Here is an 11,999-nt window from a genome sequence, read left to right as displayed (position 1 = left end):
GAGGCTTTCTGCTCCTGTAAAGATTTACAGCCTCGGAAACCCTATACAGGGTCACTATGAGTCAGAACCAACTTGATGGCACTTAACAACAACAACATAACCTCCAGTGCCACACAAATTTGGAACCCCCCAGGCCAGTTGTACTGTGTCCTCTAGGGTCATGATGAGTGGAACTTTGACTAGGTGACAATACTTTATTTTAGCTAGCATGAAAGAACTGTCAGATTACAGACTCGGTATTAAAACGTGAAAAGTGAAATTGCAGCTTCCATATGTTCCTTTTTGTTGTGCCCTTGTTTTCTCACAAACTTTCCAATATGTGCCAGCTTTGGAAGAATCTAGGGGATGAGTTTGAATAACCAGGTGTTTCTTATTCTTAGTCTTTATTTATGAGTATCTGGCATGCTCTACTCTTCTCACAAAAAAATGAACAGTATTTCTAACCCAGCATCAATATTGGGACTCTTAAAAAAATTCTTTGATGGTGGACCTTGGAACATCCATGGATTTCCCAGTCACAGTTTTGAGTCCTTATAGGTAACTCTGAAGTTGAAATACATAGTAATTTGTCATTTTATTGTAGCAAAAGTTTGAATTTCCTCCCCCTCTGAGTGGTGGTATAGAAGCAACTGGAGTCTTCCACAGAGCAGCGTGATGAAGAATGTGGGCTCTGGTTTTAGTTTTCCTGGGTTTGAATCCCAGTTCCATCACTATAGGACCTTACCAAGAATGGTGCAAAAAAATTAAATCTGACCCATAGTGAGCCCGTAGAACAGAGTAGAACTGCCCCTTATGGTTTCCTAAGCTGTAATCTTTATGGAGGGGCCCTGGTGGCATGATGAAAGTGTTAGCTGATAACGAAAAGGTCGGTGGTTCAAACCCACCATCCAATCTGCTGGCGAAAGATGCGGCAGTCCACTTCTGTAAAGATTTCAAGCTTTAGAAACTCTATGTGGCAGTTCTACTTTGTCCTTTAGGCTCACGACAAGTCTGAATTAATTCAACTAAATGGCAGTGGATATGGTTGTTATTTCTTGTTTTTGCAATCCATGTGGAATCGGCTAGTGGTTTCGAACCCCCAAACTTTTGGTTATCAGCTGAGCGCTTAACCATTGTTCCATCTGGGTTCCTTAAAAAAGGGGTAGTGATGGTGTGCCATAGACCCCTTATCTCCAGAATGAGTAGAATCATAGAATTTACATACCAGGATTATGTTGTTGTTAAATGCTGTCTAGTCGGTTCCAACTGATAGAGACCCTGTATGGGATTTCTGAGGAGTGGCTGGTGAGTTTGAACCACTGAGCTTGTGGGTTGGTTCGGTGTTTATCCTACAGCGCCACAAGGGTTAAATAAAGTACTGTATGTGAAAAGCTTGGAACAGTACCTGATGCATAATAAGCACTCAGTGTTAGTTGTTACCATCATTAATATTAAGTTATTTTGTTTGTGAATAAGCCTGCCCTTCCCTGTGTGCTGTCTTAACTTGGTTTAGACTTTTGACCTTTGTTCATTTCACAAGGGACACAGATATGACGAACTTGGATAAGGTAGTTTGATAAAGCTTCAGGATGTGTTCCTTTTGAATGTCAGAGGCAACTGTATTTTTAAATTCTTCATTTTCAAGTCTATTACTCTTTCCCACACGGGACCTAGAAGGTGCTGTTATTTTTTTTGCCCCCTCTAGCTGCTTTGCTTTCACAGAGCAAAAGCTGTAAATGGATACAAATCCACATGATCCCATTTGGGGAATATTTTTCATTCTGCCCTCCAGTGAGAGACATATGAGATTTAAAATTAATCAATAAATAAAACCACACCAGTGGATTAAAAATACAGATCTGTGTTGGAAGAAGTGCAGTCAGAGAGTGCTCCTTGGAGGCCAGGATGGCCAAACTTTATCTCTCATACTTTGGACATATTGTCAGGAGGGAGCAGTTGCTGGAGAAGGATATCATGTTTGGTAAGGTAGAAGATCAAAGAAAAAGAGGAAGACCCCCAGTGAGATGGATTGGCAAAGTGGTAGCATCAATGGGCTCAAGTGTGGCAACAGTTGTGAGGTTGGCCCAGGACTGGGCAGTGTTTTGTTCTGCTGTGCATAGGGTTGCTGAGTCAGTACCAACTTGATGGCACCTAACAAAGTGGATTAAAAATGCATTCCTAATTTTAAAAAATAATTATGGTGGCGCTGTGAGATAAGCATTGGACTGTCAACCACAAAGTTGGCAGTTCAAACTCACCAGCCACTTTGAGGGAGAAAGATGAGGTTTTCTACTCCCGCAAAGATTTACAGCTCCTGACACCCTAAACAGGGTCGCTATGAGGAGGAACTGACTTGCCAGCACTTAATTACAACAATCAAAAACAGAAACATTGCAGTTAATATACTTTCTCAAAATGTAAATAGTAAAGTGATTTTATAAATTCTATTTCTTCATTTCATTCTTATGAAACATAGAAGTAGCATTTGAGTAAAAAACGTGGGTTTAGCTACCAATCCAATCTAAAAAAGTATATACTTACCAATGAAAAAGTAACATCGCTTCACATTATGCCAGTGATCACTCTTGAGATTAAACACCTACTGTGTACCAGGAGTCCTGGTGTGGCACTGTGGGTTAATGCGCTGAACTGCAAAATTGGTTTGAACCGCAAGGTGAACGGTTCAAGCTCACCAGATGCTCTTCAGAAACCCTATACAGGGTTGCTATGGGTCAGAACCGACTCAACAGTACTTAACAACAGCAACAACATGTACTAGGATTGGGTGAGAGGCACTAGAATTATTGTCGTTAGCTACAGTCAAGTCGACCCTTGACTCACGGTGATCCAACACACAGGAGAGCCAAACTTGCCCAGTCTGTGCTATTCCCATGATATTATTTGAATCTGTCCCTTCTCATTCACAGGGTTATGAATGAGTGGCTTCCTGAAGTAGATCGCCAGATCTTTCTTCCTAGCTTCTGTTAGTCAAGACCCTTGTTGAGCATCTTAACAACATGCAGACCTGCACTGTTAGGTGGGTGGGTGGTGGCTAAGTACGAGGTGCCTTGGCTAGGAATCAAACCTGGGTCTCCCTTATGGAAGAAGTTTACCAGTGAACCACCACAGCTCCCTAGTTGACTAGCATGATTGTGGTTTTATCAGTCACTATAATGTTGAACTATAATGTTGATCAGGATGCTGTCATCCTGATCCCACCCAAATGCAGTTTCATATGGTTCACCCTAGCATGATGAGTGCTTCAGGGATAGCTTCCTAGATGAACTGAGGATGAAGGATGAACACAGCTGGCTAGGCAGGGACCACTGGTGACTGGTCTGAAGCTTTCAGAACAGCATGTATAAAGGGAAAAGTGATACAAAATGAGGCTGGAGGAGGAGCTGGAGTTTTCCTCACAGACCTTTTTCAAATAAATAAATGCAGAATTTCTTTATTTTATTGTGGTGGAGGTGATTGTTTACAGAGCACATTAGTTTCCCATGTAACACTTGATACACGTTTTGTTTTGTGATATTAGTTGTGATTCCCTGTATGTAACAGGACTCGTCCCTCTTCCTCTCTGTGCTCCAGTTCCCATGTGCCATTTGTTACAGGGTATTGAGTTTATTATAAAGGCTGTGGGAAGAGTGTAGAGGTTTGAGCAGAAGGGTGATATGATTATAGTGTACATTTTTAAAGGTCACCTTGGCAATAATGGACCCTGGATTGCCGGGATGGGAGTGGATAAGATGAGCCAGTTGGAGGCTACTGTTTTCTTGGCATGAGAGGATATTTGGCATGAAGGATGGTTTTATATGTAGTAGTTTATAAATAGAGTCCTCATGTGGTGCTGTAGGATAAGCACTGGAGCACAAGCTCCGTTTGAACCGCAAGGTCAGTGGTTCAAACCCACCAGCTGCTCCTCAGAAACCCTACACAGGTGGCTATGAGTTGGAACTGACTCAACAACACTTAAAAACAACAATCTTACAAACAGCGGAACTTGAAATTAAACTGAAGTGTCTTTTTGAAAAAAGGGAGGATGTATTTATTTGTACCTTAAAAAAGATGTCTTTAAAAAATCAAGAAGCAGTCATTCAAACAGGTCAAGAGGGTACTGTTCATTTTTAAAATCAGGAAAAGTTATAGCCTTTTACTATACTTACTCTATATGCTGAGAGGAACATGGCATTAGGATTGGAGGAAGACTCATAAACAACCTTCACTATGCATATGGATCAACCTTGCTTGCTGAAAGGAAAGATGAAGATCTTCTGATGACTATAACCTTTAGTATGGATTACAGCTCAATGCAAAAAAATAAAAATCCTCACAATGGAGCCAGTAACCACCAACATGCTAAACAGAGAAAAGATTAAATTTGTCAAGGATTTCATTTTACTTGAATCCATAATTAACAATCATCGAAGTTTGTGGGAAAGTGGAATGAAAAGATCATTGAATCGTTCGACAAATTTTCTGAAGTCCTCTCCTACACCCAGAATGCTCATTAGGATGACAAGACTTTGTCTCTTGTACTTTGGAAATGCTATGGGAAAGATTCAGTCCCTGGAAAACGACGTCACACTTGCTGAAGTAAAGGGTCCACAGCAGAGAAGAAGACCCCCAATGAGATGGATGCAGTGGCAGCAACAGCGGACTCAGTGACTGTAGGGATGGCGCAGGACAATGGCAGTGTTGCATTCTGTTGTGCATGCAGTTGCTATGAGTTGGAACCGACTCAGTGGTACTTAATGAGACATTTATATCTTGCCTCATTCCAAGAATAAGATTTGAGAAAAACTTTCAGAAGTACACATGTTGAGTTCCCGGTTCTCTACGAGCGCCAACTGAATGGCCTCCCAGAACCACGACCCAGCTGCAGCCAGCTTCGTAGCCACCCAGAAAGGGGCTGAGCCCAGCGGGGTTGCTGCCTGGGGCTCCGTGGGCAAGCGGTTACAGCAGGAGCTGATGACCCTCATGATGTCTGGTGACAAAGGCATTTCTACCTTCCCTGAATCAGACAACCTTTTCAAGTGGGGGGGGGGCCATCTATGGAGCAGTATACGAAGGCACAGTATACAAAGACCTGAGGTACAGGCTCTCCCTCGAGTTCCCCAGTGGCTACCCTTACAATGCACCCACAGTGAAGTTCCTCACACTCTGCTACCACCCCAACGTGGACACTCAGGATAACGTCTGTCTGGACATCCTGAAGGACAAGTGGTCCACCCTCTGAGACGTCAGGACCATTCTCCTTTCAATCCAGAGCCTGCTGGGAGAACCCAATATTGATAGTTCTTTGAACACACATACAGCCAAGCTCTGGTAGCGTAGTGGTTATGAATCGGGCTGCAAGCCGCAAGGTCAACAGTTCAAAACTACCAGCTGTTCCGCAGGAGAAAGATGAGGCTTTCTGCTCCTGTAAAGATTTACAGCCTTGGAAACCCTGTGCAGGGTTGCTATGAGTCAGAACTGACTCCACAGCACTGAACAACTGCCGAGCTCTGGAAAAACCCACAGCCTTTAAGAAATACCTGTAGGAAACCTACTCAAAGCAAGTCTCCAGCCAAGAGCCCTGACCCCCATCTGTCCAGACCTTCCCTGTATTGTCTGTTTTTCCTTAGATGGTCTGTCCGTTCCTTGATTTCTGTACAGGACTCTGTATCTTAAACTGTGCTGGCATTTTGTTTGTTTTTAAATCAACTTTCCTTTTGAGCCCTGGTGATGAATATGTTAAATAAATACATTTTGGGTTTGAAAATAAAAAAAGTACATATGTAACAACAAGATCAAGAATACGGGGAGGGATTAAAAAAAATCAAGGTAGGCAATACAAGATGGTTCTATGGGCATCATAAAGTCCCACAGATATTAGCCACCAGATCCAGCCATTTGTTGAAAGGGGGTCAAAGGAGGAGCCAGGAGCAGCTCTAAGATTCACATGCCTTAAAAAAAAGAAAAAGAAAAACAAACCAGTTGTTTAGTTTATTATACGTTTTCCACCTACTGGAATCAGGATTTTTTTCCATTTAGTCGTGGGTTGTTTTTTTCCCAAGCTTTTTATTATGAATTGAGTGAAGGTTTACAGACAAGATCATCAATTTTACATTCAACGAATGATATACTTTGTTTCATCTCAATGATTGCAGTCCCCTCCCTGCAACAACAGTTATCCTGTTTCTCCATTAGTCTTCGTAAACACTTCCTGATGTAGTGATCAAAATCCATAATTGTATCACTGTGCAAGGAGAGGCTTGGAATGAGTTCATGAGCCCAATTAAGTCTGGAAATGATTTCTTTCCCCTAGCAACGGCTCCACCAATTTTATGAATACTTTTGCTATCGGTTATGTAACCTTCAGTTGGACAGTTTCCTCTGCACTCAAATCAGGAGCGTGGACTAGAGCTGGACTTCTAAACCTGGGTGCCTTGGGGTACCCAGTGTTGGACCAGGAAGAAAGTAAAGTCAGGAGACAAACATGGCATAAGGGTTCTGCTTGAAGATTGTTAGGACGAAACAGTTACCGCTGTATCATGGAGTGAAATGAGGAGACCCGAGAGCTCCAACTCGTTGCTGGCTGCTTCAGGATGTATATCTCCCAGGCTCCTAACTCACATCCTCTACCCATTAGCCGTACTTGAAAAAGTAAGGGACAGAATGCATCTGACATCAGACACATTTTTATGAAGCACTTTTCTAGAACGCAATATGAAACATACATAGATATTGATTAAATACAGACTTTCTAAAACTAGCTAACAACTAAAATTTTTATGAACTGGATAGTATTTGGAATCATGCTGAAAAACCAGATCTTTTATTTTTTATGATTGAGGGAAAAAGCAACTGAGCCCAAGATTTTCATTTGTGTGGGGAAGTTTTTCTGACAGCAATAATCCACTTTTCCCCTCTTTATTTAAGACAGAACCCAAAGGTATATGAATCCCGTTTTACTTGTATATTAATAATTTGCATTCAGTTTGTAGCATTTACATGCCCATTTCCATGACGGCATGCTACGGAGTCGGTCCCAACTCATAGCGACCCTGGTGTAGGGTTTCCGAGGCTGTAAATCTTTATGGGAGCAGAAAGCCTCATCTTTCTCCTATGGAATGGCTGGTATTTCGAACTGCTGACCTTGAAGTTAGCAGCCTGACTTTCCACGGTAACACTTTTTAAAGGGAAAACTTTACGATTATGTTGCTATTAAGTGCCGTTGAGTCGGTTTTGACTCTTAGGGTTTCCAAGGAGCAGCTGGTGAGCTTGAACTACTGACCTTGTGGTTCAAACCAACATTGCAGTCTAGTGCATTAACCCACAGCACCACACCAGGACTCCTTACTGTTACAGAAAGAGAGAAAACTGACAATTCTACAGACAATAATGTGCCAGAAATGGTGCTTTCTCCAATACACTCCTGCAAGGTAGGACTCATGTCTATGTTGTGCCTACTGAGGCTCAGAAAAGTAGAATACGTTTTTCCAAATTCTTCTAACTAGGAAATGAACTATGTAGGATTCTAATTTTTATCCTGCTGCCTCGACAGTGTACAATTAATTTCAAGACACACCTCACTGTAATTTGTCCATTCATTTTCATAGTTCTTATCAAACACTGTAGAGTTACTAGGTAGTGTCCACGTTACAGCATTGAGGTAATCATGTGTCAGACTTGGTGAGGAGTATATGTTTTGAGAGGTAAATAGTTTAACCTCTGTTAATCTGTCATTTATTTGAGGGTGTGGCTCTTTGTAGATAATTGATAATGAAGATTAAACTAGTTCAAGGTTTAATTTTCTTTTGAATCTCATTAATTCTTTGCTGCCAGTCGTTACGATATAAAGATGAGTTTATATGGTGGAATAATTTTGGAGCTGTAGCTGACTTTGTGGATGTTAGTTCCTGCTGCTGCTGTAGCTTATTGCCATTGGGTCAGTCTGACTCATAACAGCCCTGTGTAGAGTTTCTGAGAGCGGCTGGTAGGTTTGAACTGTTGACCTTGTGGTTACCAGTTGCTGTTGAGTGAGCTTCCTTCAAATCATGGCGTCCTGATAGATAAAAGAATGAAATGTTCCCAGGTCCTGTGCCATTATTGGGATTGTTCTTTAGTGCTTTCAACCTAGAGGGTTTGTCTCCAACAATAATCTGCTGTGATCCCTAAGGATTTCATTGTGGTGTTGCGGTTTAATGCACTGGACTGCAAGGTCGGTTTGAATTGCAAGGTCTGTGGTTCAAGCTCACCAGTTGCTTCTCCGAAACCCTATACAGGGTCGCTATGAGTCGGAACCAACTTGTTGTTAAGACAACAACAACAATTTTCGAAGTCGTTCATCGGTATTTTCTTCCCAGTCTTAGTCTGGAAATTTCACTGAAACCTGTCTACCATAGGTTACCCTGCTGGTATTTAAAATACCTGTGGTGTCACTTACAGCATCACAGCAACACACAAGTCACCATCGAAGGACAAACTGACGAATGACTGCTGGGTAGCTAACATTTGTTGTTGTTGGTAAGTACTGTCGAGCTGGTTCCGACCCATAGCAACCCTTTGTTAGGATTTTGAGGAGCAGCTGGTGACATTAGACCATTTCATCTCTCTGGTTCAATGCTGTGCTCTGTGGATTCCTGAAAATCTAAATGGCCACAGTGGATGATAGAGCTGGCGGGTGTGGTGAGCCAGAGGTGTCCACTTGAACTTGTTGTTGTTGTTGTTGGTCAAGTTAAGTGCTGTTGAGTCATCTCTGATTCATAGCAACCCTGTGCACAACAGAACGCAACACTGCCCAGTCCTGCACCATCCTTACAATTGTTATGTTTGAGCCCATTGTTGCAGACACTGTGCTAATCCATCTTGTTCGGGGGTGTCAGCCTCAGTTTTATTGATTCTCTACCAAGCATGAAGTCCTTTTCCAGGGACTGATCCTCCTGTTTAATATGGCCAAAGTACATGCAATGAAATCTCCATGACCCTCACATCTAAGGAGCATTCTGGTTTTACTTTTTCAAGACAGATTTGTTAGTTCCTCTGGCAGTTCATGGTAGTTTCAATATTCTTCACCAACGTCGTAATTCAGAGGCATCATTTCTTCTCAGGTCTTATTTATTGTCTAACTTTCACATGCATTGAGGTGATTTCTACTCATAGCGACCCTGTTTACAGTTTCTGAGGCAGTAAACCTTTATACAAAAGCAGAAAGCCTCATCTTTCTCCTGTGGAATGCCTGATGGGTTTGACCTGCTGACCTTGTGGCTCAAAGTCCAGTGCTTATCCTACAGCGCCTCTAGGCGGTCGAAAATATCAGGTTTGGGTCTGGGTGTACTTTAGTTCTCAAAGTGACATCTTTGCTCTGGAGCACTTTAAAGAAGTGTTTTGCAGCAGATTTGCCCATGCAGTACAGCAACACACACGTCACCATAGAGTGACAAACTGATGAATTTGATTTCTTGGACTGCTGCTTCATTGGGCACGATTGCGAATCTAAGTAAAATACACTTAAACTAGCTCCTGTTTTGGGTTCTGTTTGTTTCTGCATCTAGCAAGCATACATTTTTGGTGAAAGGAAGGATGCTATGCATTCATAAAAAAAATTTTTTTAACTTACCAATGATTCAATTTCCTTACTTTTCCCCAAGGAAGCAAATTATGGTTTTGATGGGTGAAATGATGTATGTAAGATTATAAGGCACAGCATGAAACAGTTAGAATGAAAACTCTACTCTTCTGACTCTCCAGTGTGGTGTTGCAGCCCCTCTACGTACTGAATGCTATAAACTTCAACACTTAGAACTATCCGGAGCTTCAGTTGCTTGATGGGGGCTCTATGTTGTTGGGAGAACATTTTCCTATAGTCAAATCGATTCTTTGTCAGATGCGACATATAGGTGAATGAATATATTGTGCTGGGGATACATTTTAATGTCTGAAACACATTCTTGGAAATATCTTTGCCTTAAAACACCTTGATTTCAATATTTCCTGTATTATGACTTTTAAGATTCTCCTAAGACCTCCAAATCACAATTTTCATAGGATTCTCCCTGCAGAGAACATTCTTAGATGTTTAGAGCAGCAGCAAGTAGCTTTCAGAGCAATTCTGATGAATTGGTAGTGGACACTTGAGTTGCTTGTTCCAGTAATTTTTGAGACCCTGTCTGGATTCATCTGGAAGGAGTGATGTGTAGCATTTGCCCCAAAATGGAGCGAGAAGCCTATGAGTTAGAGACTACGTTTCCAGAAAGGGTACTGTCTCTTCTTTTTGTGAGTCTGTGAGCATGAAAACAGCAGCTATTTTAGCAACAACAACTTTGGTATTCCCACCTGAACATCATGTTCATTTTGAAGTTAAGGATGCTCTGAAGAAGGCAAGGCGAAAAATACAACACACACACACACAATTTGTTCTATTTGTTTGTTTTTAATATACAGTTCCTTGTTTCTTTAAGGATGGGAAGAGATAGAGAATTTCATTGTTTCTAGAGCCCATGATAGAATAATGGTCATTCATTTTTTGGAAGAAAATTACCTCCAATTTCTAAGGTGCACATGCAGATTATATTGAAATAGAAAATACTTTTAGCATTTACTTTTATTATTATTATTTTTTACCCCTTAGGATTTGCCTCAAAAGGAATTCTAAATCTTGAACTAAGAAATCTTAAGAAAGCTGCCTGAATTTCCCTGTATACTCATTTGTTCCTGTCCTGTAAAAGATTAGACAAATCAAATTGCTGAGTTTGGGTGAGTATACCTCCTGTGGTCCTGTCTTTTTCCTTTTTGTTATGTATTGTAAATGCCATTGAGTTGGTTCTGACTCATAGCAACCCTGTATAGTTTCCTAGCAGCAGCTGATGGGTTTGAACTTCAGACCTTATGGTTAGCAGCCCAGTGCCACACCAGGACTCCCTGTCCCTCTTAAGAACATAACTCCATTTCTATCAATCAAGATACCTGCTGCTGTCATGGCGACATTATATGTATATAAAACATGTCATTTTGAACCTATAATAGAAATCTTATTTCTGTGTTCAATTTACATTGTTGTGACCTCGGAGGAAAAAGCACTGCTTCAGGCCAGTGCAAATGTTTGAGGAATTCCTAGATGAGGAGGAGGTTGTGTTCTTATCCATTTGCCTCTTCTCCCCAGGAGAGGTCAGCAGTCTTTCCTTCAGAGCTACCTTTCAAATGCAGAAAGGACACAGAGAAGGGTCCTTTCTACAAGCCAGCCCAGGATTCAGTGCACTGCTTTCTTATATGTTATTAATCAGTCCACATGTTTTTGTTGTTGTTGTTAAGTACCACTGAGTGTGTCCTGACTCATAGCAACCCTGTATAAAGATAAAAATAATGTCCAGGTGAGGCTCTCCAAATTGTGACATTTCATGATTAAAAGCACCGTAACAACTATATAATTCTCTAAAATTGGAAGGTGGTATTATTCTTTGGGTGATAATCTTACGCATGCTCTGGCACAGAAAGGAGATTAAAAAATAACAATAATTATAAAAGGACCTAGTTAGCCACACCCTGAACTTTGGACAGTCCTTCCCAGCCCTTAGCTACAACCCTCCACAGGCACAAGAGATTCCTGTGTGGCAGAGACATAGATGTACCCAACAATCCCATGATCGAGAAAAAGAAATTCATTTCTTTTCCTCCAGGGTGGGTTCTGAACTTTGTCCATTGAATTCAGGGACTCAGAGTTAAAATGTTTTCATTGTTAACCTTTTTTTTTTTTTTCCTTTTATAAAAAGTATACTTGAAGGAAATCTGAAAGCTACAGAAAAATACAAAAATTACCTATAATACCACAATCCAAATATAATGGTGATTAGTGTTGTTATTGTTAAGCGCCGTCGAGTCGATTCCGACCCATAGCGACTCCTTGTATAGAGTTTCCAAGAAGTGAATGGTAAGCTTGAACCGCCGACCTTGCAGTTCAAACGGCTTTGCAGTCTGGCACATTAACCCACAGTGCCACACCATAATATTATGGAATATTTACTCTTGATTAATTTTTT

The 11,999-nt window shown here is 41.2% G+C and overlaps 1 pseudogene; it reads left to right on the top strand.

Annotated features, from left to right (window-relative positions):
• Nucleotides 1–4,833: 4,833 nt before the first annotated feature.
• LOC102832441 lies at nucleotides 4,834–5,561 on the top strand (annotated as a pseudogene).
• The last annotated feature ends 6,438 nt before the right edge of the window (nucleotides 5,562–11,999 follow it).

This window comes from Chrysochloris asiatica, unplaced genomic scaffold, assembly GCF_000296735.1.
Source record: "Chrysochloris asiatica unplaced genomic scaffold, ChrAsi1.0 scaffold00230, whole genome shotgun sequence".
In the NCBI taxonomy this organism is placed as follows: domain Eukaryota; kingdom Metazoa; phylum Chordata; class Mammalia; order Afrosoricida; family Chrysochloridae; genus Chrysochloris; species Chrysochloris asiatica.
This window is presented reverse-complemented; position numbering and strand designations above follow the sequence as displayed.